Source organism: Desmodus rotundus, chromosome 2 (genome assembly GCF_022682495.2).
Source record: "Desmodus rotundus isolate HL8 chromosome 2, HLdesRot8A.1, whole genome shotgun sequence".
In the NCBI taxonomy this organism is placed as follows: Eukaryota; Metazoa; Chordata; class Mammalia; order Chiroptera; family Phyllostomidae; genus Desmodus; species Desmodus rotundus.
The window spans coordinates 147,772,547-147,794,177 of record NC_071388.1 but is presented as its reverse complement, the minus strand read 5'-3'; the positions used below and the strand labels follow the sequence as shown (position 1 = coordinate 147,794,177).

At 43.5% G+C, this 21,631-nt stretch overlaps 1 protein-coding gene across 2 annotated transcripts in view; it reads right to left on the bottom strand.

Annotated features, from left to right (window-relative positions):
- The window catches only part of TANC1 (tetratricopeptide repeat, ankyrin repeat and coiled-coil containing 1), a 217,733-nt gene that overhangs the window by 188,722 nt on the left and 7,380 nt on the right, over positions 1 to 21,631 (bottom strand). Inside the window, exon 2 of one of the 2 annotated variants that reach the window (XM_024579816.4) lies at positions 1,141 to 1,225. The exons of the other annotated variant lie outside the window; for it this stretch is intronic. The gene's annotated coding sequence lies outside the window, so the exon portion shown is untranslated. The remainder of the gene's footprint in view (positions 1 to 1,140; positions 1,226 to 21,631) is intronic. 2 annotated transcript variants of the gene reach the window in all.

Genomic DNA, 21,631 nt, shown 5'->3' with positions numbered 1-21,631 from the left:
CATCAGAAATAGTCAACCCTCCTCACCACTGCCACGGCCTCCTCCCCATGTTCGTGCACCTAAATTCATATCAGGTTGCTCATTTCAGACTTAATGGGAGGAAGGAAAGAAAGAAGGAAGGGAGGGAGGGAAGGAAGGAGGGAGAGATGAGAAAGCAGGTAGAGACTGAGCCCCATCTCTGTGCTGTCTGTACCTCTGGCCTCTCCTCCCACTGTGGATCCCAAATCTGGGAAGAATCTTCTAACAACAAGACTGTCTGAAGACAGCAGACACCTCACCCCCCAACACTGGGCCCTTAAGCTTCTCCAGAGCTGCCAAACTCCTTCTGAGACCAGATCAGTGTCACCTGGACCTTCCGCCAGTCCCATCACCACTCATGCCCAATCCAGACACCAGAAAATCATCCTTGCATCTGACCTCTCACCTCTGTGGTCGCGCTCCCTGGCCCCCACTCTCCTCTCCTCACCCAGCATTTTTCCTCTTGCAGTCCTCCCTCTACCAACAACCCCCTCCCCTGCCCCCTCCCCACCACAGCCTCTGGAACCTTCTTTCCCTTTTTAAATTCCTTAGGGGTTAGAGGCTTTGGAGTCAAGGGGATCTGGTAGTGCCCAGTATCCACTATTTTCTGGTTGTATGACCTTGGGCAAGTTGACTGATCTCTTGAAACCTGAGATGCCTCATCTGTCCAATAGGGTTTATCCCTGAGAGTGACTAATAAGTTAAAAATACACATAAAGCATTTAGCAAAACCCAGCACACATTCATATACTCAATAAATGTCCACTCTGTACCAGAAAAATGCTTCATAAATGGTAACAATTATTATTTTTCCCTCTATTCCTTTTAATTCTTTACTGTGGTAAAAACATATACAATGTAAAATCTATCACTTCAGCAAGTGTACACTTCGGTGGCATTAAGGCCACTGACACTGTTGTGCAACCATCACCACCATCCTTCTCTAGTACTTCCTTACCTTCCTAAACCGAAACTATACCCATTAAACACTAATTTGCCATCCCGTCTCACCCTCTTTGGCAGGGCCTCTCTCCACTGGGAGGTGCTGGCTGAGCCCATTTCTCTTCCAATCTTGTATAAAAATTCATCCTCCTTTGAGACTCTCACAATTCTGTCACCTACCTATTTTTGGAAACTTCTGTTCACCAGGAAAAAAAAGGGGGGAGGGTCTTCGTTCACAATTTTCTCCGTAGCCAGAGGCCAGCTCCTAAAGAAACAAGAGCACAGGGGTGAGGGAGGGGGTGGGCAGAGGGGCCTGGACACCCCAGATTAGAATTCCATTATTTATTAACTCTGTGACCTTGAGCATTACGTAAGCTCTCTGGAGGATGGATAATCACTGCACCTATTCACAGTTTGAAGCCATGAGAGCAGGGCCTAGCACACAGCCTCTAGTGCCTCCTCTTCCTCTCACTTTACTGCTCCTGAGCCTCTAATCCTCGGCTCCTGACCCTAGTCAGCTATTCCCAGGCCATGCCTTAGAGTCAGAGGGCACAATTCAATGATCTTGCTTGCTGACCATAACCTCCTGTCCCTGTGGTGTTCACACCCCCCACACTCCCTGGAGTGCATCATCCCTTTCTTCATTCCCTAGCAGGGTGGACCCCACCATTGATCATCTGACTCACACCACGCCAGCACCCTCCATTCTCTGCAACCCTCTCCATTTGTCTCACTGGCGGGAATTAATGTCACAACTCTGCTTCCCTACACCTGAACCCTAGACCCAAAGTTCCCAAAGAGAAGTCTCACCGCTTATGGCACTACATTTGAGTGTCTCTGACCCAGAAAGGCTCTCAGTACCCTAAAAAAGCCCCTTCCGTTCTCCTCAACCACCACCTCAGTCTTTCATCGGCATTCTCAGCACTGCTCTAGCAAATGCCCTTTCCCCCATTTAACCCAGAAAACCAATCCAGCAAGCCTGATACAGTAACACTACAACTTCCTGCCCCTGTTCCTCACCCACCACGCATCCACATGCACAGCCCCGGCTGCTCTTCACTGCTATTCCAAATCAACCTTCCCATCGGCCCCCTCCTGCAGCTCCCTCCTGCATTCCACACTGCCACCACTTACCCATCCTGTTCACACACACACACACACACACACACACACACACATACACAGTTTACCTTCTGCACCTCAACTGTCATCTCTGCTCAACCCACACCTGCTCACCTAGCTACTCCCTTTAGATGAAGCTCAAGAATCACCTCTTCCAGGAAGTCTACCCTCATTCCTCCTCCTCAGATTCCTTTAACCCTGGCAAACCTCACTTTGCCATTTCCTGATTGTGTCTCTCCCTGAGAGAGAGGCTACATGGTCCATTATGAATCCTCAGGGCCTGGCACATAGGGGGAGGGGTAATAACTATTGAATAAATCAAAGAATGAATACAGCAGCCCTGAAATGTATTAAAATGTTTTATTAAAAACATGACCAGTTATAATTCATCATCAGCCACTTACACAGGATGCTATACATTTTCTTCCTCTGATCTAGGCTGAGAAACATCCCTTCCCCTTTTCCCAGAACAAATACTCCTTTGATGAAAGAAAAAACCAGAAAAACACTACTTTCTCCTCCATGAAAACAAAAAATCTCAAAAAGCGGTTTATGAAAAACATCTAGCCAACACTGGCTTAGGTGGTAATAAGTGCTGTTGTCCAAGCTGAAGAGGAGAAAGAGAAGCCTACTTTGGACGGCTGCGTGGGGAGGCGCCGATTCTCAAGTGCTCAGTAAGAAAACTGACCATAATAATAAGTCTCAGATCTATTTATAAGGCAAGGAGGAGGAGGAAGCGGGTGACTCCAGTGGAAATTTCCTTCCTTTGTTTAGTTTCACTTCAGGTACAGTTTCTATACTAATTTCTCGAAACAAACTTATGAGGATTTATTTTAAAGGAAGCAATTTTGAAGGGCCCCGGGGAGCTGCAGATGGTACCTTGGGCCCATCTGTTTAAGGATGAAAGCTCGGCGTCCACCATTACATCACTCTGACCTTCCTCAGCAACTTCCTATCCAACTAAATCTAGATGTTTGCTCTGTCAACAAGATATTTGTGTTTGTCCCCATCCTCTGGCTTTGGCTCCTCATTAGTTTTAAAGTCATTATGCACCCGAGCTGAATAGGACTACTGTTAGCAGCTGTAAGGTCCTCTTCTGGGCAACTCCCCAAGTCTGTGGCCTTCAGGGCGTGATTTCTGTCCCTTCCGGATAATTACACACTCTCCTGATTGATGAGCTGATCAGTCCTACCCCCATGGAGAGCTGAAGCCGCTCTCTTCCTGCTCTATGTATTTTCCCAGAGGACCGGAGGGGAGGGAAGAGTGGCCGGGGCTCTCTCCCCAAAGAACTGCTCAGGCGCGCTACATGACAGCTCGAGCGCTCGGCACTGTCCCTTCCAGCCATCTGGAACGCAGTCCGCGTTGGTTAAGGCCAATGCAGGAACTGGAAACACGGGCCAGAGAATGGCTGCTATTTCCTGGACGCTCACACACCCCACAATGGCCTAATGCCCCTACGCACAGAACCACTTCAGTCAAGCATGTCCCCTAATCACACACACCCGTGATCACCCCTGAAACTGCCTACATGACCTGCATCCTCCGCCTTTTCATCCCTCCTCTCAGCTCAGCAGGGCCCAACCACAGACACAATGCCAACTCTGAGTGCCTGGTAGGCACCGGACGGCAGCCGTGGCAGAAGTTAGGTTTTAAACAGGTTTTTGGTTTATGGGTTTTTAGCAGGGAGGGGATTATGTATTTTGATGTTTGCAACTTACTTTGAAATAGTTTTTAAAGGAAGGTGATAGCTAGGTAGGTATGTAATAAGCAGAGATCAGAAACTCTGAACTGTAGGCTCTCGGCTGTGTGCACGTGGGTGTTCACTGCACACTGCTCTCGACTTTGCATGGGAATGTGTTCATAGTTAAATGTTGGGGGGAAATCTTTTCAGTGTCTTTTAAAAAATAACTGAATTCCATACTTCATTTGGGCTTCACCAGTTTTTCCACTAACAAATATCCTTTCTCCGTCCCAGGCTCCACATCCGGGCTCGCCGTATCTGCGTAGTCTTCTCAGGTCTCTTCTCCATGACTGTCACCGCTCTGAGGAATACTGGTCAGTACTGTGTCTCACGTCCCTCAGCTGGGATCTGAAGGAAGCTCTGCTCCAGGTTACACTGAGGTTATGAGTTCTGGTGGGGAAACCACAAAGTGCCCTTCTCCTCACGTTATATTAAGGGTACATGCTAGTAATGTGACTTACTGCTGGGGACGTCAACCGTGATTATGTGGTTAAGGTAGGGTTTGTCGGGTTTCCCCACCATAGCTTTTAACTTTACCTTTACCCCTTCCCATACTCTATCCTTGAGAAGCGAGTCACTAAGTTCAGCCCATACTTAGGGTGGGGAATTCATCCCTAACACCTGAGCATCCCTAGCATCCCTAGCACCTGGGTGAGTAGCTATGTAAATTATTTGGAATTCTTCCACAAGGAAGACAGTTCTTCTCCCCATATACATTTATGTGTACTTATTTCACACTTTGGGTTATAATGCAGTACTACACTGTTTATTGTTGCTTAAATCCTTCCAGCTTTGGCTATTAGGAGCTCTCTGAGGTTGGCTCCTACGTCCTTTGACATGCCCACATCCTTTGTCCTTTGAGCACTTCCTTATGTTCTGGCAAAGTAAGATGCTCCAGGCCTACAATTACCCATTTCTCCCAGGAGCCCTGGTTACTTGTACTGGAGAATGGTGTTTAGAAACCAAGATCTGGGTGTGTTGTTGCTTCTGGGTGTCAGTGCTTCCAAGCCCTCCCAGTGGACAGAGCTAGGAAAGACACTGAGCATACAAACCCCTGTACACACCACACATCTACACCGATTTCTGTATCTATATTAAACTAAACACGAATTCATACGGATGTCTCCAACTCTGACCTAGTCCTGTACGGCTCACTGCAACCTCTTGCCCTTGCTTATCTGTGACTTCCCTCTCCAACAGTGGGAGAGCCAGCTCTCACCATCTACCATCCATTTCCTTATTTGTTCAACTCCTGAATACATGTATATAGTTAGAATTGTTAACCTGTACATCCATGAGAAATAGCCTTACCAACTAGGGTACAGTGTAAATGCACAGTTCCTTTTGTCTTTAGCCTCACAGTGTCTGGTCAAAAGGCCATTTTCCAAAGTTACTCAGGTTCACGCCTTCTGTCCTCACCCCCTTAGCTGAGGCTCTGTCATCCTGTAAATCAGGTAGATTCTTTGTCACAGTCTGCACTCACCCTGGTACACACACTGCCCCCCACCCCCACACACCCCTCTTGGACTTTTGTTTTTAATTTGTATACAGTTTTTGCATAAAGTTCTTTTTCTTTTCTAGTGTTATTGAGGTATAACTGACAAATAAAATTGTAAGATATTTATAGTGCATAATGTGATGTTTTGATAATATATATACATTGCGAAAGGATAAGGATTCCTCCCAAGTTAATTAACAAACGTGCCTCATTTATTTACTTTTTTGGTGGGAACATTTAAACTTTACTCTCTTAGCACATTTAAATTATATAATATTACACAATACAGTTTTTATGAACTATAGTCACCATGTTATACATTAGGTCCTCAGACCTTATTCATCTTATAACTGAAAGTTTGTACCCTTCTACCAAACCCTCTATTTCCCCGACCCCAGTCCCTGGCAACCACTTTTCTACTGTTTCTATGAGTTTGACTTTTTTTTTTTCATGATTCCACATATAAATGATACCATGCACTGTTTGTCTTTCTCTGTCTGCTCACTTCACTTGGCATAATGCCCTCCAGGTTCATCCATGTTGCCACATGGAATGACAGGATTTCCTTCTTTTTTAAGGCTAAATATTATTCCATTGTTTATATATACTATGTTTTCTTCATTCATCTGCTGATGGACACTTAGGCCACCTGCTCAAGTTCTTCAGTGCCTATTTTACCTAAGTGAGTAGTCCATTAACTACTGACAGTGCTTTCTAGTAGTGTACATGTTTTCTTTTATCCTCACTGCTGTAACACATTTCTGAGTGTACCCCTCAACACCTACATTTCCAGACCACAGTGATTACGCGAATACTAATAAAATAAACAGATTCTAAAGTTTACTTTTTTAAACTCCTATGTTAAGTTGATTTTACCCCAGTTTAATTGCTGGAGGTCTTTCAATATAATTGTAGAAAGTGAACGTTCATTGCATTGTTATTTCAAATTCAATAGTAAGTAGCTAAAAATTATGTTACACCTACAGGCTGAAATACATGCAATCATTAGAAATCATTCGTAAAATGCATACAATATGACTTAACATGCACCATGGGTATATGTAAAAAGCAGCAAACTATACAATAAAAAGTAAAGCATATCATTTAACATACACAATATATGTGTATGTCTATGAAAAGAAAGCTTTGAAGGAAGGACACACGCCAAACACATTCTTTTTTAAGTTCCTTCTGCCTTAATTTTTAATTAAAACTAAAGGAGAGAAAACTGTTTGTTGTGTGGTTAACTTTATAGAGGGTTCTTCTAAGACAGAAGGTATTGGACCAGACAAAGAAGAAACAAAATCAGCTGCTATGTATGCACCAGGCTCCACATCACATTTAGGTAGAAGATGCAAAAATGGGAGTAAAAAGCATGGTGGACGCCCCGGGGTCGGCCACTATCTGAAACTAGCATATAAAAGGCGAAGGCAGTGGTGCCTGTGCTGACGTGTTTACCACGGAGAGAAGTACAGAGTGGACCTGAGAGCTGTCTGGGAAGCACCCTGGGAAAGGGAAGGCGTGGATGGAGTCTTAAAGGACAGGAAAGATTTAAATTGGGACAGGCGGGTAATAATAAGTCCGCCCATTCACCTGGAAGTCTCCTCATTATCCCATTCTATAAAAACCCAAGGACGGTCTTAGGCAATGACAGCCACAGGGACAGCTTCAATGAAAGTGTCCCGCCCTCTGACAATCCTGCCTCTGGCAAACAGCTCAGGGGCTAAGTGTGGGGAAGATTACCTAATAGGATCTGGTTAGCCTCTAGCAGATCTGACAACAATCACATGGCTGATAATAATGGAGCCTAACTCTGGGTTTTCAAAGATTAGTATATTACACTGGAATTTACACAATATTTCTACAAAAAACAAAGCGCTTTTTTAAAGAGATTAACACAAACACACACAAGGTAATCATCCATTCCACTGAAAAAGTTCAATGGCAACAATGACCAACTCTCAGCTCATTGTAACCTTGGATGCACAACGCTGTGCCCGCCAGCCAGCCACCTCCAGAGCAGATCCCACACAGGTGCCAATGCAGAGGGCAACCTTACACAAACACAGGGACCACACGCCCAGGGACTAGGGGGAACTAGCATTTGCTGAACATTTAACTACAAGCCAGTGGGTGTTTTATACACTTTATCTCTTAGTCTTCACACCAGCAAGGCAAGGATTAGCCCCATAAACAGCCACTTGATTCAAAATTAGCAAAACTGAAATTCCCATTCAGCTCTGCCCAGCTCCAAGCCTGTCTGTCATCTTTCCACTTACAGTGGTGTCACACGTATCGACAAACTTAAAAAGCAGACTTAAGGACACCTTTAGTATCACTTCTAAAAACATCTAATCAGTTTTCCTCAAAATAATTCTTTTACAATGTAATTGATATGTGATGCCAAGAATTAAATTTAAAAATCCAAAAGCATATTCTCAAGCCCCAATGCAATAGTTAACCACTTCTGATTTAGCAAAATAATATTACAAAGCCCACAAATAAAACAACTTAATTGTAAGCTTTTTTTAAAAAAGACTGCAAGTCTAAAATATTAAAAAGAACTTTTTTGCTCTATGAAAGATCTCAAATTGAGATGTGAACATCCAGACAGATTATTTTTCACTCTCATGAGGACGAATCTAGATTATGTCCTAAAATGCATTACCTCTCCCTCTCTGTATCCTTCTCCCCGCTTCCACTCATTCTCCCTGCCCCCCCAAAGAGGTTCTGCTTCTGCTCTTCACTGCAAAACAACAGCTCTATGCTGTGACCTATAAACCATGAAATAAAAAAGGTGGCAGTTTCATCTGCACTGTCCTGAGACAGAAATCCCCCTGGAAGTTAAATGAGGTATGGCAAGCACACCAGAGTTACGTTTCCAAACCACCTGAAGAGTTTCTCAGGTTGCAATGATTTCGTGCCATGAGCAGGTGATTCAGAAAGACGCTGTCAAACCCCCACTGTCCATGTTTGCAGTACCAGTGCCAAACCTCAGCATTGCCATTCACACGGGAGGCACTCCAATGCTATTCGCTACGGAGCAAAAGCAATTTAGGATAAAAGACGTTGTTTTCTACTTAGGCAAAAAAACAGAAGAGAACTTTAGTAATTAACTTTTAAAAAATTTAAGAAGAAAGATTAAGGGTTGAAATTTAGAGGTGGAGAGAAAGGAAGTACTTATATATTTGGTTTTTTTTAAGAGTAGGGAAAGATGTTTTGTGTTTCTTTAAAACTTGGGTTATAAAAGTAATATATAAATAATGACAAAATAGTATAAAGGTAATGTTGTAAATGGGAAAAACTGCCCAGTCCTGCCATCCGCAGAGCTGGCACACTTTTTGCCTATGCGCACACACAGCGTTCAAGGGGCCTGGCCTTGAACTTACACATGGTAGGCCCTTCATTGTGCCAAACAGTACCTGGTACAGACTGTGAAGGGGAAGGAAAAGCGAAAGCATGTTTACAGCATGCATACTATTCTGTAACCTGCTGTTGTTTTTCAACAACAGTACATAGAAGACACCTTTTCACATCACCCCCCTAAGCTCCCGCTCACCCCGTACAAAGCTCCTTATCATTCCACTGCGTGGGTGACATTTCCCCCAAGCTTCTTTTGAGGTAAACATTTGGTTTCCCACTTTTTTTGTTATTAAGCAGCACTGCAATGAATATGAGTGTGTATGTGTGTGTGTATATATATATATATATAAAACTTCATGTGTTTATATAATTACTTCCTTAGCATAAATTTCCAGAACTGGAATTGCTGGGTCAAAGAGCTGGCACGTTTCAGTCAGCACGTGGACGGCTGCCCTCCACAACAGCTGTGCCCACGTATTCTCCCAACACGGTGTGAGAGTCCTCATCTGCCCATCATCCTTACCAGCACTGGTATTATCTTTTTTCACCAAACCATCAACAAAGAAGTTAAATCTAGTGCACCTCTGTTATGTGCCAAGTGCCATCTTAAAGCCTTCCGGGAATTATGATGGCCCTGTGGAGATAGGCAGGCACCCACATACACTTCGGACCCGTTTAACTGGAGGGAAACACATACCCAGAGATGTTAAGTAATTTGCCCAAGGTCATACAACTTGTCAAAGATACTGCTGGCGTTTGAACCCAGTCCATTTATGACCAGATTCAACACACTGAGCAATTCAATTTCATGAAAAGGTCAAAATCCTGTTCACTCACTCTAAATGAAACCCAGTCATCTCTTTACCAGCAAAATTACTGAAAACTCTGGTTTTAAGAACAATGGAAAACCCACTGGCTGGAGTTAGGAGAACTGAGCTCATGGCTGAGTTCGGCCCCTTAGAGGTAGCTGCTGCGGGACTTGGGGGAGACTGCTTAACCTAAATCTCTTCCCTTGGCTGAAAACGACCCTCTTCTACCGTCTCTATCATAAAATGCTGTTGTAAAGCCCAAAAGGAACATCCACTCCTTCAAAAAACACTTGCTCGGTCGTTTCCCTGTGCCCTGCACTGTGGTGACAAAGAGGCCACCCACCCCAAGGGTCTAGGAAGAGAGAGACATCAGAAAACCAAGCAGCTGTGATGGAGAACGACTGAGCCCCAGCCGAGGGCTGCACGGGGGCCGCAGGTAAAGGAATCTCGATGTCCACAAGAGTGCAGCTACTCAAGAGGACAAGGAGAACTATCACACAGCACTGGGGAAAACTCAGGAGATCACATTAAGCGGAAAAGCCTATAAGTAAATGTATATTTTGGTTACAGTCATATTTTTTACAAACGTATGTGCAAGGAATGGAAGAAAATAAGATCCTGGATGTTGTAGCAAAAAAACAACATCATTCTATTCTCTCTTTTTCCAAACTGTACAGCGTATCATTTTAACATCTCTAATTCCCAAAATATTTTAATTGCTATGAGAACACAGATGGAAGTGATTAATTCTGACTGAAATAATGTATGTGAGAGTGGAACCTCTAAAGCCCCCCATGAATGGTATTATTGTCAGAGTATTAAATATTCGGGCATTCTGCGTAACAGCATCACAGTGCAGCAGCACAAGCTATTTTTACTCTCTGCTGCTTGGTTTCCGGCTCACCTGATAATGCACAATATTAGTCATCTCTTTACAGTATTTTCTTTTCTTAAAAGAAATGCATGCACGGGGAAAATGGCCAACCAGCACAAAAGGGTCTGCAGGAAAGCTCAGGGCTGTTATCTGTCCCGGACCCCCATATCCCTCCCAAAGGCAACTGCCAGAAGTAGTTTCTCACATATGCTTCTTCCAAAGATACTCTATGCATTGACATAGTTTTCATTTAATAATATTCTTGGAAGTTTCTCCTTAAGATCACATATAAACCATCTGCAGATCACTCTACTGAATGGATGCAGCATTTATTTCATCAGACTATGCACTATTAAAATGTCTGACAATGCTATTAAATACTATATAATCATTTTTCCTTACATTTTGATTTTCCAACCTTGCAAAGCACCAGAACTTCACAGACACCAGGCTCTCTGGGCTCATTTCCCAGGGCTCCCTGCTTCCAGCCAAAACCCAGGCTGAGTATAGTTCTACATACTCCATCCATTGTTCATGCTGTTGCTTTGGCTGAGACCCATCCCACCTTCCTTGGCTTGGCTAATTCTTACTCAATCCTTCAGGAGAGGGTTGAAGTATTACCTCCTTGTGGAAGGAGAGGCTCTCCCAACCCTCGGGGCAGAGGAAGTGTTCCTGCATCAGCTCCTGTCACAGCCTCGGTCTTGGCACCTAACCGCTGCGTGAATTTGTATGTCAGTCTTGACCACCAGATTTCAAGTTCCTCTGGGACGGAAACCACATTTTACTAATCTTTGTGATGGCCAGAGTTGAGTATAAAGTCTGGCACACCAAGCATATTTAACACCCACTGAATCAAGCTGAGATGAATCAGGAAACTTCTGAACACCTAATTAGGTGCCAAGCCCTCCCTACACTGGATGCATCGTACAAACATTATTCTTCACTGAGTACAATGATCCCCATTTTACAGATTAAGAAACCAGCGCCCTGGAGTTAAGAAACTTGTCCAAGGGCATAGGGAGGCCTGAAATCTGAACCCAAGTCTATTTTACTCCAGAATCATTGATCTTTCCATTATGCTGTTTGCTTGCATGTTTTGATGCTGAAAGTTAAGTGAAGAGGTCACATACCCAGTCCTGAAGGACAGTACACCTCCATAATAATTTTGGATAATCTAAGGGCACTGTAGTCCTCCAAAATATTCAGTCGCAAGCAATCTAGAATGTAGAACTAAAATGGCAGAAAAAGAGGAGGTTATGAACAAGCAAATCTTGTCCTCAGCACCACAAATGTGCACTTAGCATACCCAGGCAGAGTCTTTCAGGAGCCGTTAAAAACAAAAACAACAAGAAGTTTTAAGCAGCTGTAATATGCCTGCTTAATTGTACCAGCTTGCTCTCCCCGTACCTTCGGTTATATCCAACTTCATAGCACCTAGTCCCCATACCACTCATTAATGCTGGCCTTTGTGCCAGCACCTGTAAAAGATTTCAAATCTGACAAATTCTGCACGGTCACAGCCACCCAGGAATGCATGTCAGTGGGCCAGGGACGGGACAAGGGGGCAGCACTGTGGGGCAGGTGCCAGCATCCTGTTAACCGGCTGTGAGACCTGGGCCAGACAGGGACCCTCATCTGAAACCTGGGTGTAGCAAGAATGCCTGCTTTCTCTTAAAGGCTTTAAGAGAATGGAATAGATAATTTAAGAAAAGGAACCAGCAGAGTCTGGCACGAAGTTGAGAGCTCAATTTGCTTTTCTTCAGTGACTGAACAAACTAACCAGAGAGCAAGCCGACTTCCTCCTGTCCCCTCCAGCAGGGCGGGGAGCTGGGAAGCTCTGTGACTGATGTAGGAAGTAGAAATGGCATTTCTCAAAGGTGGGAAAACAAGAGGAAGCTTCTCCTCCCTCCCACAGATGAGAAAAAATGAAATAATCAGCAGCAAGCAGTCAATGAGCCCAAACCTTGTTCACTGGGGAAGACAAAGAAGCAAAAATTATCCCAAGGATAACCACGTACCAACAACAAAGACACAGAGGCTGAAAACAAAAAACAAAACAAAAAAAAAAAACCCTTTCTTGCCAATTATCAGCCACAACCAAATGGGAAAGAATGCCTCCTGATTCCAGCGGGAAGCGAAGTGAGGTGGGTAATGGCGATGAAGAAGTGCACTGGCTGCACCGCCGGGCCCAACTCACCGCCAGCTGGAGAAAGGAGGCACCGGGCAGCTGCACGGGGCACCCTTCCAGGCCCCTCTCCCCCAAGATAAGGGAGTATGACTGGGTTCAGATCTATGTGTTTTGACTTTATGTCACTCAATTCCCAAAACAACCTTCAAAAGTACCCGCCTTCCAAAGTCACAGAAAACAAGCTGAGGGAGACAGGGTTGCCCACAGAGACTAAGGGACAGAGTGGGAACCTGAGCCCAGTTTGTCTGGCTTCCAAGCCTCCACTCATCTAAAAGAGGCGCAACTTGTGGGGTCGGGGCTGGGCAAAATGGGCGAAGGGGGTCAAAAGGCACAAACGTCCCTGTATAAAATAAGTCTTGAGGACGTAACGGACACCATGGTGACTACTGTGAACAATGCTGTATTGCATACCTGAGGGTTGCTAAGAGAGTAAACCTGAAAATTTCTCATCACAAGGACAATGCATTTCTAACTGTGTGTGGATGTTAACTAGACCTGCTGTGGTGACCACCTGGCAATCTATACAAATATCGAATCATTATGTTGGACACCTGAAACTAATAGAATGTTGTATGTCAATTACATCTCAATTTTTTCAAAAAGACACAATTGACAGAGAGGAAGGGGAGAAGGGCCTTAGACTGAGGTAATCACTAAAAACAAGTCTAACAACAGGTTGTTTGATGGGGTTTAAAATCTAGATTTCAAACAGTTAAATACTTTTCAGTGACTCATTTTCCACTTTATTGAGATATTATTGACATATATGCAGGTTTAAGGTAATATATGCGATGATTTGATACACAGGTCACAAAATGATTACCACAGTTAGAGTAGGTAACACCACCAACCCATCATATTATTACTCTGTGTGTGTGTGGCCATAACATTTCAGATCTGCTTCCTTAACAACGTACAAATATGTAACACAGCTTTGCTAAATAGAGGTCCTGGTGCTGCACATTAGAACCCCACTCAGTGACCTCGGTCTGTGACAGCCTGGCCGTTCCTGGACAAACCCAGAGCCCCAGGGCATTACTCCTCACTCCCCACATCTCGGGTTCCCTCCCTCAACCTTCTTTTTCGTAAGTAAGAAAAACACTCAGAATCTCATTTCACTAAAATCTCTTGCCAAAGGTCCACTTAAAAGGCAAAACCAAACCCAATTTTCAAGGCTTGCTACTTTTGAGTATTAATCCAAATAACTAAAAAGCATCCTTGGCAGAATTAAATATTAATGTACCTAAGTTCCTAAAAACAATTTCCCTAGGTGCTGCTTTTTACCAGAGATCAACGTCATATTGTTTAAGGAGCTATCAAAAGCTCCCTGAGCGAAGTGAAATTAAAAACCATCCTTGGCCATTCACAGCCAAACACTCTCAAAAGTATGACCCCGTCACCACCTGCCTCACTCCACCCAGCACCTTGATAGAAATGCAGACCGATAAACCCACTCCCAACCCACCGAAGCAATGCCTACCGGCAGGGCCTGGAAACACATGGTAAGTGCCCCAGGAGATTCCTAGGCGCAGTGCCCTTTAGGACTAGGGGCTATAGGAGTGGGGGCTACTTCCCCATCCCTTCCTACAGAGGTCCCATGCCAAACCTCCCCTGAGGACTTAAAGGAGTTTTCTATGGGGAGGCTGGGAAGCTGCTCCAAGAACCAAATTCCCAACTACCTCCCGGGCATTTCCACCCAGGTCTCCCAGAGGGGCCCCAAACCATGCCTCTCCCCTCCTGAAAGAGTCCTCAGGTGCTTGTGTCATTCACTGTCCACACCTCGCTGTCCCACCTGGAAACAGCCTTGCCCTCTATCTTCAGTCAGCTGCCAAGCACAGCGAGTCCTCACCGATCATCACCCCTGGGCTCTGAGACTTTAAGTGAAATGAGGCATAAGGAAGTCATTTTGACCACAGACTAATTCATATAAACAAGAGTTAAGTTTCTACAGCATCTCGCTGCATCACAGCAGTGATGAAATGACCTTGAATGCAATGATGTTATTCAAGGACCTGCTGTCTTCCTTTCCTGGTCAGGAAGAAGCTTCCACCCCACTCCCAAAATCATCTCCCATGTGCAGACTTCTTTGTGTTCTCATCCCCTCAGTGGTAAAAGCACAGCATCCTAAAAGCACAGGACTGCCAACCTGAGTTCAGATCTTGGCTGACCCAGGTTCCCTGGAGCCCGTTTCCTTCTCTGCAGAATGGGGATGATGAGAACAGCACTCCATGAAAAGTTTCTTGCTTAGATTACATGATTTAATGCCCCCTAAATGCACAATAAAAGGTATTAACTGACATTAGCTCTCTTCCTCCCACTAACTCCAGCTCCAGCACCATCTCTCACCTGACCTACTTCAAAAGCCTCATAACACGGAGCCCTGCCGCCCATCTGTCCCCACGCCAGCCTCTCCTCCGCACCACCGCTGCCAGAGCTTTTCTCCAACACACAGCTCTGATTACATCATCTCTCTGCTTTAAAACCTCTGATAGCTATCGCTTACTTTACAGGATCCAGTCCATACTTCTTAGCCTGGCATGCAGGGCCTTTGGCAATCTGCTTCTCTCCTCCCTGCCACTGCACCCAAATGCCAAGCACCATCTGTTCTAGTAACAGCACCCCAAACATGACTTGTATTTTCATGCTTCGAGCCTCTGCTCATGGTGCTTCCTTCATAGAAAGCCCCTTACCCTCTCCCCACCTGGCAAAGTGTTACACATCCTTCACCTCCCGCCTCGAGCCCTCTTCTTCCTCCACCTCCTCCTCCTCCTCTCTCCCCCGCCCTCTAGTCCCCTGCTGCATGTGTGTCTCTAGCATGTGTCCTGTGCATGCACTTACCTCCTCAGACTGAGACGCAGGGCCGGGCCTCACACTCGGAAGGGCACAGTGATGGCCCTCGGGAAACATTTGCTGGAAAAATGAATGCAAGACTTCCACCACTCTTTGACAAATGAAAAAGTTTCTAATTTGTCAAACAGTTAACACCTTCATGGTAGCTTTTTAGTTCTATAACTCATAAGGATATTATATTTGTTGAGCTAGTGAAGGCTGCTCTTAATGAAGGAAGCAAAAAAATGTCACCCTGCGAAGGTGAAATGTCTTTAAAAATTCCATCGGCTTAGAAGGCGATCACTACCCCTCTAGAAATGGTGTCTCCTCCCTCCTTCCATGGTGGGGGAGCGAGATCATCACGCTCTTTGATTCCTCCTGGCTTGGCTTGTGGTATGGGGAGTTGGGCAGTTTAAGGAGTCTCTATTGCTTAAACAAAACGTTTCCAAAAGGAAAACATAAATAAAACAGCTGTCTAATGGTACGGAAAAGGTGTTAACAGCTCACAAGCAGAGGGACTTGCGTGTCCTTAGGCCGGGCATGGAGTTCACTGTCAGAGAGGAGGTACTGCGTGGGCGGGGAGCGTGTGGGCCTGGGTCTCCCTGAGCCCTTCCTAGTACTGCAGGAGCCAGTAGCAGAGCCGAATGCCCCGACACTTGGAGACAGCTGACAGAGGGAAACACTTCCTGGTTTACCCATAAATGCCAAGACGGCAAGGCCCATAAAGGTCTACTTGAGCAGCCTCCAAACTGTTCCTTTTCTCCTGTTCAAAACTTAGGGTACATTAATTCTCCCTTTACGTGAGTCTTTAACGGGGCACACGGACAGTAAGGAGAATTCTCCCCTCCATGCCTACTGTGAGGATGTGAGCCCCTGTACGGAAGCACTGCCCCTCCTCTGCAGGGAAGCCTGCTCTCCGGGCTGGCGACAGCCGCCCCCCCTGCCATAAACACACACAGAAGACTTGAGTGTGTCTCTACAGACTTACTCCATCTAAATAAAACAAAGCTTAACATTCTAATCTAAACCACACTCAGACAAAACTCTGCTGCAGTCAGTGGAGCGTCTCATGTTCTCACAGTCTTATTAAATAAATGGATTTTGAAAATATTCATTTTAATTAAAACCAGTCCGTTGTTAGCAATACCCTCATGCCAGTAATAAAATACCCTTTTTTTCCTTTGGTTCCTTTCTAAAACTGTCCCACTTGTTTGTTCAAAACATTTCACATTAACATCCAGTTGTTTCCATATAAGCAACCAACTAACTATACAGATTATCTTGGAATCAAGGTCTTCTCTGGACTTCTGTAACAGGTACCTTAAAATTAGCAGTTTCCAAAACACTGAGAACAAACAAAACCTTCCATTCGACTACTGATCCAGGAAGCTGAATTTTAAAACTGAGAGGTTAAGTGGTTAAGAGGAGGAAAGGAAATAAGAGGACCTGGTTTTGCCACCTGTGAGCCAAGCCTGGTGCTAAGCCTTTCATACAGGTTTTCACCGTCAGTCTTAGCATGAACCCTGCGAAGGGAGAATTACTACCCCATTTCACAGACAAAGAAAGAGAGGTCAATTAACCTGCCCAGAGCTACACACAAAGCCACAGTTCACCTGGCTTCAAAAATCATGCTTTTTCAGCACAGCCTACTTCCTTGCCTTGTGAAGAGGAAGAGAAAAAGAGAGTGAGTGCGTCCGGTCACTGCTCCCGTTACAAAGTACCTGTTCTGTCCAAGGCACCTTATTATTTAAAGCAGGCACGTTTTAATGTATAAAACAGTATTCGTGTCTGCTAAGGGATTAAATATAAGAATGTGCTGGGAACTGCCTGGGACGGCTACCATTCATCACACAAAGCTACTTTATATATACTCTGCTATTCTTCATTAAGACTCACAGAATTCCTTTAAGTTTAATTTTTCCCAGATATACAACAAGCACTTGGAAGGCTATCAAGGGGGAAAAACTTAAGCAGCAAATTAAGTTTGCGTAGTCAGCTATGATAAGAACTTTTATTTATGTGTCTGAGTTTCCAAGACAATGTACATATGAAATTATCACCCTGAGTCACTTTTGTAAGTTACATAAATGTTTGATTACTACATTGTACACCTGGAACTAATACAATATAATAAGTATGTCAGCTGTAACTGAAATTTTTTTTAATTTTAAAGAAATATTATCACCCTGAGGATGTACTTAGATTTATGGCTGTATTTCAAATTAGCATTAAGCATTTATTTTTTAAAAAAGTCTGTGAAAATTTATCAAATGGAAGTAGAATTAATGCATATTCGTAAATTAATGTGCTTAAAAGTACATCTTTATGGAATAGTGTTCTACCATTACAATTCAGATACCTTGTCATTCTGAATCTAATTTAACCACCAAAAATGTTGAACACCCAAGGCATTTTACCCAAAAGGCACATGGTTTATAGGCTTAAAATATACTGAAAACTTATAGCCGTTTAACATGGCCAACTATTCAGAGTATCACCATGTTCCAACCACAACTGGAATAAATCAAACTTGCACCTCTTTGATATACTAATGAAATTAATTTCCAACATACTCTAAGCCCTTACTTCTTGATATATATTAAAAAAGACTACTTATGCACTGCTAAATTAATGCTTATTCCCAAGTCACAGGATTAAAAACCATAGTCTAGGGCCTATTCTTGTCAAAAGTGTTTAACTTGAATCTAAATATGCCTTTAGACTTAACCTCTAGTTTATAGGAAATACAAGAGACAAAGGGACAGGGTAAACAACAGCACGAGGAAACAATTTCGGAATATGGGACAGCTTACCCGTCTCTTCTAAAAGTCAAGAGGGAGAGGGAGGAGGCGGTGAGATAGTATTTATTCTTCTACATTCACAAAGACGAAAGGGACAAAAACAACAATACACAGTGCAATATGTGAACCTTGACTGAATCCTGGTTCCAAAAAACAAAAATGCTGACAAATGACTTCTGGGGACAATGAGATGACATTAAGAAATGACTGTGAATTCTACTAAAAGTGATAACATGTAGTGATTTTTTTTTCTTAAATCCTTAGTTACAAATGCATATGGAAGTTTGCCAAGTGAAATGATATGATGTCTGGGATTCCCTTTAAAATATTTCAGCAAAGTAAACAACCCAACACTGTTCTCTGGCCAAAAGATGCTTTGTAAGAAACCTTTTTACGTTTCTCAATACGTTTGGAAAACACTAACTACTCTGTTCCCCTCCGAGGAGATTCAGTATGAACATTAGAAGTAAGGGTGCTCAAAATTCCTGCAGTTAAAATAAAAATACCTGTTATACTTTGGTTAGCCCAGATACTCCCACTTATTTAAACATAAAGCCTTTTTTCCCTACGTAACATCTATTAATTTCTTGAGAATCCGTTTCCTTTAGTGCACTAATTCCTAAAGTGGGTTCCAGAGGAAACCCTGAGGTAAGGCTCTCTAGATCATACGCATGCTTCTACAACACCAAATAATAAAAAAAATTCACAATTGTAACTATTTGCAACTTAGGTGACGCTCACTTCTTCTGTCTTTTGTATCTATAAATAAGTAGATGTTTACTCTGTCAGTTAATATGTTTTAATTTTATCTGACTCTCTTTAATATGAAATTACCACTGTAAAACTTACCTCAAATGCAGTGCAATTTTACTTATTCAAATCCATTTCCTTGGAAACCTCTAATGGAATAGATTTCAAGTTCATCCAAGTTGTCACCACACCTAGTTTTCACTTTCAAAACTACCTTGCGATTTTTCAAAGGTTTCCCCAACCCTCAAAATAAGTTAATGGGCTACACAGTAACAAAACACAAAACAAAACCTAAAATCAAACCTCTTACACTGTCTTTCAGGTGGTACTTAAGGGTCTCCAGTAATTTACCTCAAAGTACCCCAGATTTCCACCTTTATGCACCAGAAGTGGTCCCATTCTTACAAACGCATCCTTCAGGTAGCTGGACACCTAGATCCCAAGACAGATTCACTTTACCACAAATTCTACTTACTCCATGGCTAAAAGTTTTAGAGCAAGAACTCAACTAATATCTGGTTGGGTTTTTGTGTTGTTTGGGGGTTTTTTTTGTTTTTTTTTTTGTTTTTTAAGGAAAATTCCATCCTATTTCATTTAAGAGCCTCAGTACTTTAAAACTTTGGAAATACTCTTAAAAGAAAACAAAAATGGCTAACAAAGAAATCTGAGCTAGAAGTCACTGCTACAAGGAAACCATCAAATTTGATGTCTCCCTTGCATCTGGGAGGCAATTTACAACATTCAAAACCCTTTCATATACATTTTGTCATTTGACCCTCAAAACCCTGGAGAGATGTCTGTTTTCCATCATGATAACATATATTTAACATGGCTCAACTTGAAAGCCGACAACTTGTCAACCCTCAATTATCCTTACCATGGAGAGAATATCGGCATAAATAATCTGATTCAGCTGAGCGGTGTAGCGTCCAACAGGGCACTCCTGTCTCCCGACAGGGACGCTCGGGGCCAGCCCCCACCACAGGGCCTATCTCCCCTGCTTTTGCTTGGTGGTACGCTTGCAGATAGCTAACTGTTCCCAGGCACTAGATCTTCATGCATCTCATCCTCCAGAAGTTTCCTGTCACTCCACAAGGACAGAAGACTGCTTTGAACTCACAGCATCTGCCTAGGATTGTCCGGTGATGTTTTTGCACCAACCTCCCAGGGCATTTCTCAGTTTCATCCATGTCAGTGTTCCCACGTGAAAGAAGGACAATGTGTAACCACAGGCAACACATGTGAGGGCAGACAAAACAGCCTTGGGGTAAACATGACCCCGGCTTGGATCCTGGATCCTCCTGTCTTGGCATGTGCACTGCTGCCCTCAAATCCCCTACATGCATATGGAGCTCTCAACCTAAGGCTGTCAAGGGCTGCGGGGGAGAGAACCTCCACACAGTAACTGGCCTGGGCTGTGTTTAACACCGTGGTTCTCTGTCTGCCTCCACTTCTCTGAGAAGAGAAAACCAGCAATGAAAACACTATGACTAAGGCAAGACAGGCCCTACCATCAAGATGCCTACAACCCACAGGCAAAGCAGAGCGGGGTGTGGGGGGGGGGGGGGGGGCTGGGGGGGCTGAATAACAACAGGCAAAACAAGAAAGATATCATAAAGAATGTACAAGCCATGTGATAAGGGGATTAAGTAGAAGAAACCATTTAAATGCAGAAGGGGCAAATCAGAAAAATGTTAATGGGAAAACAACACTTAGTTGAGTGAGGCCTTGAAGGACAATGAAAATTTCAGTCATCGGAGTTTGGAGAATGGCCTCCTCAAAGGCAAAATTGGCACACAGTAGGTGACAGAGAATGGGCAGGAGCTCGGGGGCACCTGCAGAGAGACACAGAGAGGACAGCCGGGTCTGGAGAAGAAGGTTACCACCCAGACCACAGAGAACCGTGAAAACTAAGACTACAAGGGTACGGGCCACAGCTCGCTCTTGTCCTGCATCAGCTATGCTACTTTCAGCTGCAAGCAACAAAAGGAAGTGATTGTAAGAGATGTAGACTGTGGCCTCGAAACTTTTTTAATCATGCAGCCCTAACAGTAAAAAATTAAACACGCACCCCCAATATGTTTCAAGTTGTATATACAGGGGTTGGCAAAAGTAGGTCTACCCTTGTGAGTGTGTGAAACAGTTTATTATTTATTTGTATTATAACTGTAAACCTACTTTTGCCCTCCCCTGTTATTTATACATAATTAAAACACTCGAGTTACAAATTACATGTATATACTCATGTAGTATGTACATAAAATATCCACTAAAAACCTTTTAAAGGACGATAATGAATCAAACAGTAGTCTTAAGTTTATTTTTTATTTACTAATACAAATACTAATTTTGTGCCAACCGAAGTCATTTCCTAATCTCCTAATAAGACAAATTCTTGTTCCTGTATACTTACATCATTAGCATTACACTTTATTTGCAAGAATCTTTTTAAGCCACTGTCCATTTTGTGAAGTCAGTTTTAATACTAGGTAATAGAATCCATAAATCCACGTATATGGATGGAGTTCACCAAAGGCCAAGAGTAAGAATGAAGGTACCATTATCGATTTCCCCCGGTTGTACAATGCCCACTCTTCTCCCAGGCAACCTCAAATAATCTGACAGGCAACTTTCTTTTTTTTTCTTTTTTAGAAATTTGGTGACTACTTTTTTTTAAAGATTTTATTTATTTATTT